Genomic DNA, 16654 nt, shown 5'->3' with positions numbered 1-16654 from the left:
AGACATTGTTTCCTAATTTATTCAAACAAAAACACAGAAATACCTTTTTACATAAGTATTCAGACTCTTTGCTATGAGACTCTAAATTGAGCTCAGGTGCATCCTGTTTCCATTGATCATCCTTGAGATGTTTCTGCAACTTGATTGGAGTCCACCTGTGGTAAATTAAATTGATTGGACATGATTTGGAAAGGCACACACCTGTCTAAATAAGGTCCGAGAGTTGACAGTGCATGTGAGAGCAAAAACCAAGCCATGAGGTCGAAGGGATTGTCTGTAGAGTTCCGAGACAGGATTATGTCGAGGCACAGATCTGGGGAAGGGTACCAAAAAATTTATGCAGCATTGACGATCCCAAAGAACACAGTGGCCTCCATCATTCTTAAATGGAAGAAGTTTGGAACCACCAAGACTTCCTAGAAGGGTCTTGGTCAGGTAGGTGACAAAGAACCCGATGGTCACTCTGACAGAGCTCCAGAGTTCCTCTGTGGTGTTGGGAGAACCTTCCAGAAGGACAACCATCTCTGCAGCACTCCACCAATCAGGCCTTTATGGTAGAGAGGCCAGACGTAAAAGGCACAGTTCAGCCCGCTTGGAGTTTGCCAAAAGGCACCTAAAGGACTTTCAGACCATGAGAAACAAGATTCTCTGGTCTGATGAAACCAAGATTGAACTCTTTGTCCTGAATGCCAAGCGTCACGTCTGGAGGAAACCTGGCACCATGCCTACGGTGAAGTATGGTGGTGACAGCATCATGCTGTGGCAATGTTTTTCAGCCACAGGGACTGGGAGACTAGTCAGGAAAGATGAACGGAGCAAAGTACAGAGAGATCCTTGATGAAAACCTGATTCAGAGCGCTCAGGACCTCAGACTGGGGCAAAGGTTCACCTTCCAACAGGACAACGACTATAAGCACACAGCCAAGACAACACAGGAGTGGTTTCGGGAGAAGTCTGAATGTCCTTGAGTGGCCCAGTCAGAGCCCAGACTTGAACCCGATTTAACATCTCTGGAGAGACCTGAAAATGTCTGTGCAGCGACACTCCTCATCCAACCTGACAGAGCTTGAGAGGATCTGCAGAGAACAATGGGAGAAACTACCCAAATACACGTGTGCCACGCTTGTAGCGTCATAACCAAGAAGACTCAAGGCTGTAATTGCTGCCAAAGGTGCTTCAACAAAGTACTGAGTAAAGGGTCTGAATACTTATGTAAATGTAATATTTCAGTTTTTTGGGTTATTTTCTGGGGGAAAAGGCTGTAATGTAACAACATGTGTAAAAACTCAAGGGGTTTGAATACTTTCCAAATGCACTGTATACAATAACTATATATTTATACCAGAGGTGGGACCAAGTCACTACTATTTGAATCACAAGCAAGTCTCAAGTCACAAGGTCAGAGTCTCAAGTTTAGTCCCAAGTAGAACGGGTCAAGTCTCAAGTCAAGTCCAAGTCGTGCATTCTAAGAGCAAGTCAAGTCTCTATACAGGCAATGACTTGTTCAACGACAAATCTTTGTCTATTTATTGAGGCTACCAGGCAGACCTTTTCATTATTTTGTCTACAACACATTTTGATTATGCAATAATTAATTTAATCATAAAATTATCAATTATCAATTTCAAGCAATTTTGACATACCCAAAGACCAGTAGGCCTTTGCTAGTAATTGTTGCTTGATGCCCCATTGCGGGTGGCTTGCAAAATAAACGGTTCATATTCTTGATCACCAAACAATTTTTGGAGCTGCATATTCATTTATGGCAATCCTCTCTCCCAACAATTTGACGTTTGTGCTGCACCCGATCCTATAGCTATACAGAATAAGCAAAGGTATAAATATAAAATGCAAATTATAGGCTATACGTAGCCTATTAAAATATGTATGAAAAAATATATTTTACGTTTCCCATTCAGCGTCACACTCACAACCCCACAAATCTACTCACTTCTCTAGCTCACCCGACCTGTGTTGATTGACAGTTTGCTAGTCCAATCAGAGGGCCGATTGTGCATTTCACTAGCCAATCTGTTTTTTTGCAAGTGTGATACGGTCTACGGTTGCGTGGAGACTAGGCCTAATCCACGTTTCAAAACCTGCCCAGATAATTTCAAGTCATCAGTCTCAAGTCAAAGTCCTGAGTCTTGAGGCTCCAAGTCCAAGTCAAGTCTCAATTTATTTTATTTTATATCAAGTCGAGTCTCAAGTCATCAAATTTGTGACTTGAATCAGACTCGAGTCCAAGTCATGTGACTCGAATCCACACCACTGATTTATACTATGATCCTCCCATTCTATGGAATGCCCACCGCCCTCATATGTCATGTCTACTAAAATGTTTTACTTGGTTCTTTAATGATAGACGGAACAGATAAGGTTAACTTTGATTCTATACAAGACCAACAAAATCCAATTTATTACATGCTCCATGATTGAAAAAAAAAGCATATGGTTCTCGAACACATAAAGAGATTGTCAGTACAACTCTTGCAAGAGTTACATTTTAAAAAATTAGAAATTGGACATTTAAAGAGGAGCTGGGTTGAAGCGGCCTATGCTGCCCCCTACTGTAGTAACAGCAGAGGTGTAGGCATCCTGATAAATAAGAATACACCCTTTTCCCTTATATCCCATGTCGTGACGTGACTTACTTTAATATATGACTGTTATTTATCGAATCACCTAACTATGTTTAATTGTCACTCTATTAAATTAATCATGTAACAATTAACTCATTAGGAATTTGGGGCACCATGGAAGAAGTTGTTTAACGAGTTATCATCTCCCGAATTAAACTCTTAGAAGATATATGTTATATATAGATAACAGTCACTTATCAAATAATTACCTCTTATCAGTCTCATTCTGAACGTCGCATAATCCTTGAACCTGCAAGAACCCTAACCTTATTGATGAATCAGCAATACACAAATTGGCTTAATTATTTATTTACTAACTAACTAAATAATAACACAATACAATGCAAATGGAAACTACGCTCACAGTAATCATAATACTTATGCACCCTAATAATCGCTCATTCTGATTAGAAATGCAACATGTATTTACGTGTTGCTGTTCTCGATAGTTGAGTTGATGATGTAGGACTCTGGTTTGCCCACCAGAGATCTCAATGTCCTTGGTAGAGTTTCTGGTCGTAGTGGTGGTTAGAATGGATACTTCAGATGTACCAGCAGTTGTCTGAGAGGGATTGTCCTCTTCTCTCGTGTCTTTAGTGAAAGTTCTCTAGACGACTATACATGCCAGCTGCAGACTGAAATGATAAGGTCTAGTGCATTGTCTTCTTCTTCACCTCGTGTAGAGGTTGAGAGTTTCAGAGTGTGGACTAACGTCTCATATTTTCTGGTCTTTCTGGTCTTGTAGAAATTCAACCATTTTACAACGTTTAGCTCACGCTTCACGTCTGCTGGTCTAAAGATTGATTAGTTTTTCAAGGCTTTTTATGCCCTCTGGGTAAAAGGGGCATTCCATCGTGATGACACGATCTCTGATGTCACTCGGGATGTGGCTAGTCACTGTGCATAGTTTATATGAAAAACTATCTCATTAGAAGACTAAAATCACATTCCTATCTTCACCAAAATACTCTCATACTTAATCATATATTATATACAACATTTAGATGTAAACTTGATAGATAGAACATGTACACTTTCTGAGTTACAGTTATTACTTGATACCATCCGTAATGACATCACAAAATAATAAACAATATGACATGATTATTCTTTAGATCCCCACTAACCATTTCCCACATTCTTTTAATTAGGAATATTGTTTCATTATCCACTTTTGGATGTTGGAGTCTTGGCGGAAAGACTTCCTTTGTTAACAAATGGGTCCTTTCTCCCAATACTTCATGGCAAGGAAGAGAAAGTCTGCACGGTATTTACGACCGGTCATTAAACTGGCCCCCAGGAAAGGGGGTGTTCAAACAAGCAACATATACAATGACCGACAAAGACAAATGACAGAGGGAGTATATATACAGTGATAGAGTGGGGATTGGAACCAGGTGTGTGTAATGATGACGAGAGAAGTCCTGGGTTGATGAGTGAAGTGTGTTTGCCAGCAGCAGGTTCGGCAGCAGCTAGAAGGCCGGCGACGCCGAACGCCTGAGTTGGACAGGAGGGAGAGCCAAAGCGAAGGCTGGTGTGACAGTACCCCCGCCCAGGTGCTGCTCCAGCAGCGCGGCGCCTCCGACCTTGGGGATGACCCGGAGACGTGCGGGTCATTCGGGAGGACGCCTGTGGAAATCCCGAATGAGAGAACGGACCAGGACGTCCCACTCCAGAACCCAGCACCGCACTGGTCAACAACGACCAGGACGGTGTTGTGCCCCTCCGACGGGGGAAGGTCTGTGACAAAGTCCACGGAGAGATGGGACCAGGGTCGTTGTGGAACTGGCAGCGGGTGGAGTTTGCCATAGGGGAGATGTCTCAATGTCTTGCTCTGTGCGCAGGTGGAGCAGGAAGAGACGTAAAGCCGGACGTCCCGGGCCAAGTTGGGCCACCAGTACTTGGCAGAGAGACAGTCGATAGTACGGGCTATACCCAGACACAGGTGCTGTGTGTGCCAAGGCAAGGAAACGGTCCGGTACATCAGAGGGCACATAGATACGCCACTCGGGACAGTGGGCAGATGAGGGCTCCTGTCGCAGTGCTCGACGGATGTCCGCGTCCACATTCCACACAACAGGAGCCACAATGTGGGACAGGGGAATAATGGGTGTCACTTCCTCCCTCCGATCCTCTGTGTCATGCACCCGGGACCACGCATCAGCCTTAACGTTCTTAGATCCCAGCCGGTATGAGAGGGTAAAGTCAAACCTGGTGAAGAATAGGGACCACCTGGCCTGACGCGGGTTCAGGCTCTTCACTGCTCGAATGTACTCTAGGTTCTGGTGGTCCGTCCAGACAAGGAATGGGTGTTGACAGCTAACAACTCATGATCCCCCACGTCGTAATTCCGCTTCGCGGGAGACAGCTTCTGTGAGTAGAAGGTGCGTGGATGGAGTTTAGGCTGCGATCCAGTACGTTGGGAGAGAACAGCCCCTACTCCAACCTCGGAGGCGTCCACCTCCACGATGAAGGGCAGAGATGGGTGAGGGTGAGCCAGAACCGTTGCATTCGTAAACCGTTCGTTGAGTGCACGGAAGGCTTCATTGGCCTCCCCAGTCCAGGACAGCTGTCAAGGACCTCCCTTCAGGGAGGAGCTGAGAGGGTCCAATGCTGAAACCTCTAATGAAGCGTCTGAAATAGTTGGGAAAACCTAGGAAGCGCTGCACCGCCTTGACATTGGAGGGAACAGGCCACGACCGCACTGCACTGATCCTCTGTTCTTCCATCGCCACTCCCGCGGTGGATATCCGATAGCCCAGGAAGGAGACCGCCTGCTGGAAGAAAAGGCCCTTCTCCGAGTTGGCGTACAGGTGATGCCCTATCAGCTTCTCCAAAACGGACCTGACATGAGAGACATGTTGCTCGCGTGTAGTGGAGTACTACAAGATGTCGTCTATGTACACCACTACAGAGCGACCCAACATGTCTCTAAACACCTCGTTAATGAAATGCGATGAGGGGATAGGCACGTGGCATGAGTCTTCGAAAAGGCCACCTGTAGGTCCCGGTATTCCTCCGGGATAGGGACGTCGGTGGCCTGGTCCGGACTTTCCATGGAGGTGGCACAGATAGACACAGATAGACACCTCCCCTGACACTCCTGTGACCAACCCAACAACCTCCTCTCTGTCCACGATATACTAGGGTTCTGCAACTGTAACCAGGGGAGACCTAAAACCATGGACGCAGCCACCGTCCTGAAATCCAGAGCGTACTCAGACGCTGTCCTGGACCCCTGGCGCAGATGGAGGAGACACTCACCTCCCTCTCGGCCTTCGGTTGGATGGTCAAAAACGGCACAGAAGAGTTGGGTGAAGTGTTCATATGACTTTACTTCTGGACCGTCCCTCTCCGAGATGGGCAGGTGGACGTTGCTGATCGGACCGGGTGATGTAGATGGTGGTGGGGTGGCTGGAACGACCATGAGAAGCTAGGAAGGTGGAGGTGTAGCCTGCAGTTGGCATACGGTCCGGATCACCTCGTCCATGGCAGTCCCGATGTGCTCTAGGCACGAGTCATGTCCTGCTGGCTCCTGTTTTGTTGGGTCGGTCATTCTGTCACAAGTGTAGAGAGGAGTAGGCAGGAGGAAGTTGCAGGTTTAGAACTACTGAATTTATTAAAACACCATAACTTAAAGCAGGACGAAACCCACAGTGCAAAATATAAAGTACTCAGGAAATAGTAGGAGAGATTCCTCTCAGGAAAACAAGCAACACATACAATGACCGACAAAGAAAAATGACAGAGGGAGTATATATACAGTGATAGAGTGGGGATTGGAACCAGGTGTGTGTAACCAGGTGTGTGTAATGATGATGAGTCAAGTCCGGGGTTGATGAGAGAAGGGCGTTTGCCAGCAGCAGGTTCGGGAGCAGCTAGAAGGCCGGCGACGCCGAACGCTGGACAGGAGGGGGAGCCAAAGCGAAGGCTGGTGTGACAGTATTTCCCACCAAGTGCAAATCTGGTATTTATTTATTATTTATTTTAGCAGGTGACCTAAATCATATATTCGATAAGATTGAAAGACGTAGTAATAATAAAGGCACATTTAGCGGCCCTCCAGAGGCAAAAAAAAATGGAATCTCTACAAATAATTTACAGGACACCTGGAGATTACTATTCCCAACTCCAAAAGAGTATTCCTGTTTTTCTGAAAGTAAGAAAAGCTATTCAAGAATTGACTACATTTTTATTTACAAAAATTCACTCAACAATTTACTGGATAATTGTTTTTATGATATAGTGATATTGGATAATTCTCCGGTATCATGCTTAATTACACCGATAGAAAATACACTTAGTGACAGAATTTGGAGAATGAACAGAGCGCATCTTCTGGACCTGAAATTGATTAAATACGTAAACAAAAAATCTAAACCTTTACCATTACAAATGTAGAAATAGAGAACAGAGAAATGACGACTCCCGATATAATTTGGGATGCCTTCAAGGTGTACATTAGGGGAGTGATAATCTCATACTTGGCTAAATTTAAAGCTAGAAATTAAAATTAAATAAAAATAAATCAAAGAAAAAGCCCATAAAAAATCTTAATAATGTAAAGAAGAAAATATAATTTCTGAACTTAAGCTGGAATACAATCTTTTACTTTTGAACAGAGCCAACAACTACAGGTTAAACTCAAATACAGCATAGTACTTAATGGCAAATAAACCTGGTAAATATCTTGCAGCTCTCACAAAACGAATACATGCTAACCCAGTTATAATTTTAAATGCTAAAGATACAAAAGCAGTAATTAGAAACAACGATGCAATTAATGACCATTTTAAAAGCTTCTATGAAAATGTTTATAAATCAGAATGAAATAACAGTTGGACGGATCTTAAAACCTTCTTAGACAATTATCAGCATAAAAAAAATGATCACTAGAGAGAGATCACCTAAGAAAAAATATTAGATACTGTTAAAACATTCGCATGGAGAAAACCACCTGGAATGGATGGCTCTCCCATATAATTATTTTGAACATTTTGGGACAAAGTAGCCCAATTATTTACACAAACGACAACACACGTCACTCAATTCAGCACTTCCTAGTTCCATGTATCAAACTATTATTTCAGTATATTAGAACCAGAAAATCTGGAGAGTCCCCTGCTGATTTTAGACCCATACACTTAATAAATTGTGACAATAAAATAATAGCAAAGCTTATAAGCAATAGAATGGCAAAAGTCTTACCAGACTTGATACATATCAATCAAAAAGTGTTTATAAAAAATAGACACTTACAAACAAATATAAGACCATGTTTCAATTTAATACAATTTGCAAAAAAACAAGATATAGATTTATCAATGATGGCTGTTGATGCCGAAAAGGCTTTCGACTGTCTTGAATGGCATTTTCTATTAATAACTTTGCAAGCTTTCAAATTGACAGGTTTTTAGAAATTGTATCACATTTATTAAAAGTAAAAAACTTAAATATCACATTTACATAAGTATTCAGACCCTTTACTCAGTACTTTGTTGAAGCACCTTTGGCAGCGGTTATATCTTCGAGTCTGCTTGGGTATGACACTACAAGATTGGCACACCTGTATTTGGGGAGTTTCTCCCATTCTTCTCTGCAGATCCTCTCAAGATCTGTCAGGTTGGATACAGAGCTATTTTCAGGTCTCTCCAGAGATGTTCGATCTGGTTCAAGTCCGGGCTCTGGCTGGGCCACTCAAGGACATTCAGAGACCTGTCCCGAAGCCACTCCTGCATTGCTTGGCTGAGAGTTATTTTTTATTTTTTTATTTTTTTATTTTTTATTTTTTGGGGGGGTAGATCAGCTTTAATATTGCAGATAGATTGTAACATCCATCAATGTAATTGTCTGGATCACTTCCAATCGTCCAAATGTTTTTTTTCTTTCTCGCAAATATATATATATATATATACAGTGGGGAAAAAAGTATTTAGTCAGCCACCAATTGTGCATGTTCTCCCACTTAAAAAGATTAGAGAGGCCTGTAATTTTCATCATAGGTACACGTCAACTATGAAAGACAAAATGAGAATTTTTTTTCCAGAAAATCACATTGTAGGATTTGTAATGAATTTATTTGCAGATTTTGGTGGAAAATAAGTATTTGGTCACCTACAAACAAGCAAGATTTCTGGCTCTCACAGACCTGTAACTCACAGAAGGCTCCTCTGTCCTCCACTTGTTACCTGTATTAATGGCACCTGTTTGAACTTGTTATCAGTATAAAAGACACCTGTCCACAACCTCAAACAGTCACACTCCAAACTCCACTATGGCCAAGACCAAAGAGCTGTCAAAGGACACCAGAAACTAAATTGTAGACCTGCACCAGTCTGGGAAGACTGAATCTGCAATAGGTAAGCAGCTTGGTTTTAAGAAATCAACTGTGGGAGCAATTATTAGGAAATGGAAGACATACAAGACCACTGATAATCTCCCTCGATCTGGGGCTCCACGCAAGATCTCACCCCGTGGGGTCAAAATGATCACAAGAACGGTGAGCAAAAATCCCAGAACCACACGGGGGGACCTAGTGAATGACCTGCAGAGAGCTGGGACCAAAGTAACAAAGCCTACCATCAGTAACACACTACGCCGCCAGGGACTCAAATCCTGCAGTGCCAGACGTGTCCCCCTGCTTAAGCCAGTACATGTCCAGGCCCATCTGAAGTTTGCTAGAGTGCATTTGGATAATCCAGAAGAGGATTGGGAGAATGTCATATGGTCAGATGAAACCAAAATATAACTTTTTGGTAAAAACTCAACTCGTCGTGTTTGGAGGACAAAGAATGCTGAGTTGCATCCAAAGAACACCATACCTACTGTGAAGCATGGGGGTGGAAACATCATGCTTTGGGGCTGTTTTTCTGCAAAGGGACCAGGATGACTGATCCGTGTAAAGGAAAGAATGAATGGGGCCATGTATCGTGAGATTTTGAGTGAAAACCTCCTTCCATCAGCAAGGGCATTGAAGATGAAACGTGGCTGGGTCTTTCAGCATGACAATGATCCCAAACACACCGCCCGGGCAACGAAGGAGTGGCTTCGTAAGAAGCATTTCAAGGTCCTGGAGTGGCCTAGCCAGTCTCCAGATCTCAACCCCATAGAAAATCTTTGGAGGGAGTTGAAAGTCCGTGTTGCCCAGCGACAGCCCCAAAACATCACTGCTCTAGAGGAGATCTGCATGGAGGAATGGGCCAAAATACCAGCAACAGTGTGTGAAAACCTTGTGAAGACTTACAGAAAACGTTTGACCTGTGTCATTGCCAACAAAGGGTATATAACAAAGTATTGAGAAACTTTTGTTATTGACCAAATACTTATTTTCCACCATAATTTGCAAATAAATTCATTAAAAATCCTACAATGTGATTTTCTGGATTTTTTTTCTCTCATTTTGTCTGTCATAGTTGACGTGTACCTATGATGAAAATTACAGGCCTCTCTCATCTTTTTAAGTGGGAGAACTTGCACAATTGGTGGCTGACTAAATACTTTTTTTCCCCACTGTATAGACAGAAGTGTGCTACATGGCCGACCAATCTGAACTCATCTCTTGTGATGTCCAGCCCATCCATTATCTCAGCCAATCATGGCTAGCGGTAAGGTTCCTGTCTTTTTCCATGGCTAAACCAACTAGGCTCGTAATTTAACCATTTTATTTGTATTTACAGATGGCATACACGTTTGTTATTAAGGCACATGAAAGTTCACAGGTTCCAGAAGGCATTTCTGCCAAAACACGCATTTTGATAAAAATAAAAATAAAGGAAGTTCAAATGCCTCTCCTTTGAAGTAGTGATGCGCGACATACGCCTAGTTTCCTGAAGCGAGTCACAATTAGTCCACATGGAAAACTAAAGGCATACAAACCGTTAATTACTTGGTAACAGGAAATACATTTATTTCCATGACAGAATAAAAAATACATTTTGGACTGACCAAAATGTGCATGTCGTTTCAAATACATGCAGCTTAAAAGTTACATATCATGACATTTCGATTTGAAGTCTTTTGGACATCAGAGCAACCTTGAGGGAATCTTATTTGAGTCAGAGAAGGATGTTAATAATATAAGGAAGATATATCCTACCGAGCATATCCTCAGGTGCATCCAGTTTCCACTTCAAAATAACAGCACTTACATTTGACAGGGGCAGCTCTAGCAGGGCAGGAATTTGATGAACTGACTTGTTGGAAAGGTTGCATCCTATGACGGTGCCATGTTGAAAGTCACTGAGGTCTTCGATAAGGCCATTATACTGCCAATATTTATACACCTGTCAGCAAAGGGTGTGGCTGAAATAGCAGAATCCACATACTTTTTTATATATAGTGTATTTACCTATATGTCAAAAATATTAAAACAAATGGCCAAAATCGAATATGTTAATATAATTAAGAAAAATACAAATTCACACCTCACAACCTTCTCTACCCCGATGATAATGTTGAGTCTCTACTGACCTCTGGTACTTTAGCATTAGGTTGCCAAAGTGGTGTTTTGCTTGCAAAAGTTAGATAATTGAGTTGTAGTTGAAAATAAATTTGAGGTATAGCCTACTTGCCACTTACGAAGCATTTTTAAAACGACTAAATTAGTTGTTTATTTCGAAAAGACACTTGAACGTAGAACAGGTCTCTTAATATATTTTAAAATATCTTAAAATATATCTTATATGAGCTGTCAATCATATTCCCTAACCCCGCCCCCCAGCCCCGCCTCCAACTGACAGAGCAGTTACAATTTAGAATTTTCTTCAGAAGGAGAAGAGCAGCTGGCGCCGCCAAAAAGCTTTCTCGTGGATAATGGCATTTTCTTTGATTGTATATTCATAACATTTCATTAAAATATGTTTTTAACTTGGTGGGTGACAGAGGAAGATGATACATTATTGCTTGCAGTTGAATAAATTATTGAGTTTGCTAACACAGCTAGCTAGTGCCTTCTTTAGCTTGCCACCAATGTGCAGTGTGACTGACCAAGGTAAGAAGGTAAGAACTATTTCTAAAATACATTTGAGTAGAGTTCAGTAGAGTTAGTGTTATGTATGTATTGGATATAATTGAATTGCCAAAGCTATTGTTAAATGTTCTTGGCTAGCAAGAAATGTGTTGCTTTATAGCTAGCTAATTTAGTCTCTGATAGTCTCTGATAGAACTGACTAGCTAGCTAGATTATTTATAGCAACAAAAAAATCATATTTTTCCTTCCTGCAGTGGATCCTTCTGGTCTGGAGCCTCAGCTGCCTATGGACAGACCTCTGCCAATGTACGTAGTATTTTGTATCATTTAGCTAGCTAGTTCCCAATGAAATTAAAATGTGTTCATGAACATTAACCCCTTGTTTATTCTTCAACTTGTGTGGAATTGTTTCACTGACTCTCCGTCTCTGCATTATCCGCAGGGTAACCGTCAACTTGTGAAGGAATCTGCATTGTAAGTATCAATTTGATGTTCAAATACATTAATTTCAAATACAGATGTGAAGTGCACAGAAGTAATTTGTACAGTATATTTTGTGTTCCAAATGCGATCTTCCAGTGACTCCCATGCTACAATTCAACAATGGACCAGGTTATTTGGGCAAAAGATTATTGAAAGCACTATTTTAGTTGTCATTCATTCAGACTTTTTAAAGTATACCACAGCATGCTATTGTGATTTATTGCTGAACTTTGTAGTCTCATTTTAATGTAGCCTAGCTTACATTAAAAGGTAAAAAGCTGAGTAAAGTAAAAAGCAAAATATTGTATTCATTAAAATACATGGCAACATATATTTATTAAATATATTTTACTAGCTACCACAGCATGCTGTCAAAAGGTATTTCCACACCATATATTTAAATATAAAAACATATGCTGTACATGTTGTTAAAATATATGTCAATATATTATTTTTCCGTATGGGACTGTGTTTACTCTCCGTCAACTCAAGTCAGGGAAAGACCCAAGAGTGGAAAGGGAGATAAACATTCTTACAGCCAAGAGAGTGCTTAATTGAGGACTACCTCCAGGAAAATAAGCAGCACTAACAAGGGACACTTTTCAGCTTGCAAAAGTTAAGGTAAAGAAAGATCATGTGCACTACATCTGTGAGAGAGCCAACATCTTCAGAGGAAAGGGCGAGTGCACTGCAGAACCAACAAGAGCAAACAGCTGTAAGAGCTACATCTCTTTCTCCTTTGTCACCAGTGTTATTTTTCAAGGGGTCATTGTGTGGAAACAACTGTGCCACAAGGGTCATGACCTGGTGATAAACACAGAAAATGTGATTAATCGCATCGATCACACGTTGCTGCAGAGGGTGCAAAGGAGAGGGTCATCACAATATGTCCGATAGAAGTTTCTACCTGACACCAAAAGATGTGTGGAACATCCAACGCTCTCTAGCCTCCGCCAGCAGGCTGGATGAGAATGACAGCAACAGCTTTGACACACTGGTCAAGTCTGAGCTACTGCAGGACGTCGTTTTTTTACCAACCACTGTTGCACTCCACCAAACAACCACTCATCATTGTGCTGCAAAGTGATTAGCAGAGGGAGCAACTTACCTAATATGGAAACTGAATGGTTTTCCTGGACACAACCTACAAAGGAGTCATAGCTTATGGTTACTAATTTTATGAATTAATCATTCAGCATGAGAATGGGCGTGGAATTCCTGTTGCTTCGGACCCATTGGGTACTGCTTTAAAAATGTGCAGTATATAAAGGCTTCATAAATCCTTCAAAAACACTACATAAATGTGTTACAAATCATCTATAACCGTATGTCATGCATAACTGTGTGACATAACCACCAATGTCAAATGTGACATAACCCACTGTCAAGTATTACATAAACCTGTGCTTTATAAAGGGTGGCATAAACACCGCTTAATAAAGGCCTTATAAATCATATTAAATTGAAGGCTTCACAAAGCATTTATAACCCTGTCATGCATCTTGGTAGAGCATTGCAAAGCCAGGATATTGGGTACGATTCCCGGAACCACCCATACATAAAAATGTATTCAGGCATGACTAAGTCACTTTGAATAAAAGTGTCTGCTAAATTGTATATATTATATTTCACTAAAACATTTATAGGATGGCCCAACCTCTTTCCCTCTTGGGTGCATAGTCAATATTGGATCTGACTGACTTCAACTTCCCCCAAAATACTGTGCTGCAGGATGACACACACTCTAAAGTAAAGTCATGCACTGCAAACATTTTTGGTAGGGCCTTTTAAAATCCATTTAGATTTTTTTTGCCTACTATCCGTTTAGATTCCGTTTTCTTGGTTTGTTTTTCCAGGTTTCGGATTTCCCAATTTTTTTCTGGCTACCCCAGATATTTCATACTTTTTTTAATAGAAAAACAACAACATTGGATTTTCTGTGTTCACAACAATGCTTAAACCACATCAGGGGATGACTTTTGAGGTCTCTGAAAAATCTAAGAAACTTTGATTTTTGAGTGTTGTTGCTCTTTTATTCAGTGAGCATGCCCTGCACTGTTGTTTGGTTAGCGGGTTTTCTGTAGTGCAGTAAGTGCACATATGATGTGATTCGGCCGACAATGAAATGGGTGGAGTAAAATGCCACAACACGCCGTATTATTCAGAGCACCGCACGGTATGGCTCGTTTTTGTTGTGTGCATGTTTGTGTACTGAGGAACATGTAACTTGGTTCCGGAAGAAACACACTTTCAATTTCTTTAGGTTGTGGGCTTTCATTAAGTAAACTTTAAAAATACAAAATAAAAATAAAACATCTGTTTTTTGGCAGAAATGCCTTCTGGAACATGTGAACTTTCATGTGCCTTAATAACAAACTTGTATGCCATCTGTAAATACGAATACAATTGTTAAATTACGGGCATAGTTGGTTTAGCCACTGAAAAAGACAGGAACCTTCCCGCTAGCCATGATTCACTGAGATAATGGATGGGCTGGACATGAACGATGATTTCGGATTGGTCTGCCATGTAGCACACTTCTGTCTATAACATGAGCTGGTCAGTATGTGTAAGTAATCCTTTCTAACGTGGCTTTATTGAAAGATATCACGTAGTAGAATTGCAAAAGTGTTGCTCTCCACTTTCTGGAGGACCGAGTTTTGAAATCAGTGGAATGCCCGGTGGAATTCGAGTATGATAGCTAAGGAGATGGAGAAAATTCTGGCGTTTGATTGCAAATATGCAGAGGGAGTCGAAAAGAGAACACACAGAAGGCTGTTGTATAAAACACCTGTCTCCAGATTACATCTTCAAACTAAGGGCAACCATGGCATCCGTGACAGAGAGGGAGAAGCGTCCATCCATGTATACGGGAAAGATACATTTTCAGATATAATATTTTGTCAGAAAGTCATTTTCATTTCAAGTTGAAGGGTACTATTAGCTAGCTAGCTAACATTAGCTGGCTGGCTCGCTAGCTAACATTACGTGTATGATCTGTGTAGTAATATTATTCGTATCTCAGAGCCATTTGCATTGCTAGTTATAGCCTAATATTAGCTAGCTAGCTAACATTGAACCTGGTTGGTTAGCTACCTGCAGATTCATGCAGGGTAGTAAAGTTATGAAATGGGATTATGGTTCATTGTTTAGCTAGCTAGCTACATGTCTAAACAAGACTCCACTATGCAAGTAAACATTTCACTACACCTTCTGTATCCTGTGCATGTGACAAATAAACTTTGATTTTATTTGATATAGTATGTGTTTACCAGAGACGGTATTGTGAAGAACAATAGGATATAACGTTAGACCAACAAGACAGTGTCCAAGTTCTAAAATTCTCCAGTAGAATGCCCTGCTTTTATTGAATCAATCTCACAACCGTAAGCTATTTTCTGTAATTGGCTTGCCATTAACTTGTAAATAATGATCTTGTTGAGAGTTTATTTTCCTGTAATAATGAAGACAAGTGAGCTAAAGTGAAGATGTTGTAAGCTATATGATATGGTCATTATTTGAACTGGCTAGCCCGCTAACTTAACATTAGCTAGCTAGCTAACAAGCTATAAACTAACCAAAACATTGTTTAGAAATGTGCTTTTAGTTGCCTGGTTTGCTAGATTGACATATACTAAATTCATTTTTAAAAGGGTGGGTTTATTGGTGTTAAAATACACTAGTTATGCTATTTTGGACCACCAGGCTGCTGATGTCATGCAGCCTGTAGTTTTTGTGTTTATACATTTTCATAACGTCAACGACAAGTTTGATGTCGAACGACAATAGAATGTTCATAATGTCACTGCGACAACTGTCGATAGACGTAGTATATACCAGCCTTTAGTATTGAAATCTTTGGTTGTTTAGCACATGGCCTCACATGTGAATCCTTAAAGAGGTGGGTGGGGCTAAGTCTTAAGAGGGTGTGAACGATGTTGAATGGGTGTAGACAAAATAGCTCTCCAGTAGGTTTACCAAAACATTCAAGGGCCATTGAGGTTACAAGTTTATCAACTTTCAAAGCAGGATTGCTTTTCCGTTGTTCCTTAACTGTAGTGTATGATATACAATTTTCTAGCTCTGAGTCTCCACTTTTATCCAATGTAAAAAACACAATTTCAAATGTTGCTACATAAGTTCGAATCGAGCCGGTTGGTCACAATTTATCTTAAATGTGATTTTAAACCTAACCTAACTAAGTTTGATGCGTTGGTCCACCAGAACTTCCGCGCATTTGGGCGGAAGTGTCTGGGAATGAGATTTGGTGTAATATGACTAACATGATATCACTTTAGAGCGTATGCCATCCTTCAGCACAACATGTCCCCCTTTATATCATTCAAGTGGGTTATGTCACATTAGACATTGGTGATTATATCACACTGGTATGTCACATTTATGAACCCTATATAAAGCATGACATATTGTTATAGATGGTTTGTAACTCATTTATGTAGTGCTTGTGAATGCATTATGAAGGCTTAATGAACCCTTTTATAAGCTGAACGTCATTTAAAGTGGGACCAAATAGTGTTACCCATCCTAGTTGTGAATGAAT

This window comes from Coregonus clupeaformis, unplaced genomic scaffold (genome assembly GCF_020615455.1).
Source record: "Coregonus clupeaformis isolate EN_2021a unplaced genomic scaffold, ASM2061545v1 scaf0098, whole genome shotgun sequence".
Taxonomy (NCBI): Eukaryota; Metazoa; Chordata; class Actinopteri; order Salmoniformes; family Salmonidae; genus Coregonus; species Coregonus clupeaformis.
The sequence above is the reverse complement of the archived record's forward strand: the minus strand, read 5'-3'. Positions refer to the sequence as shown.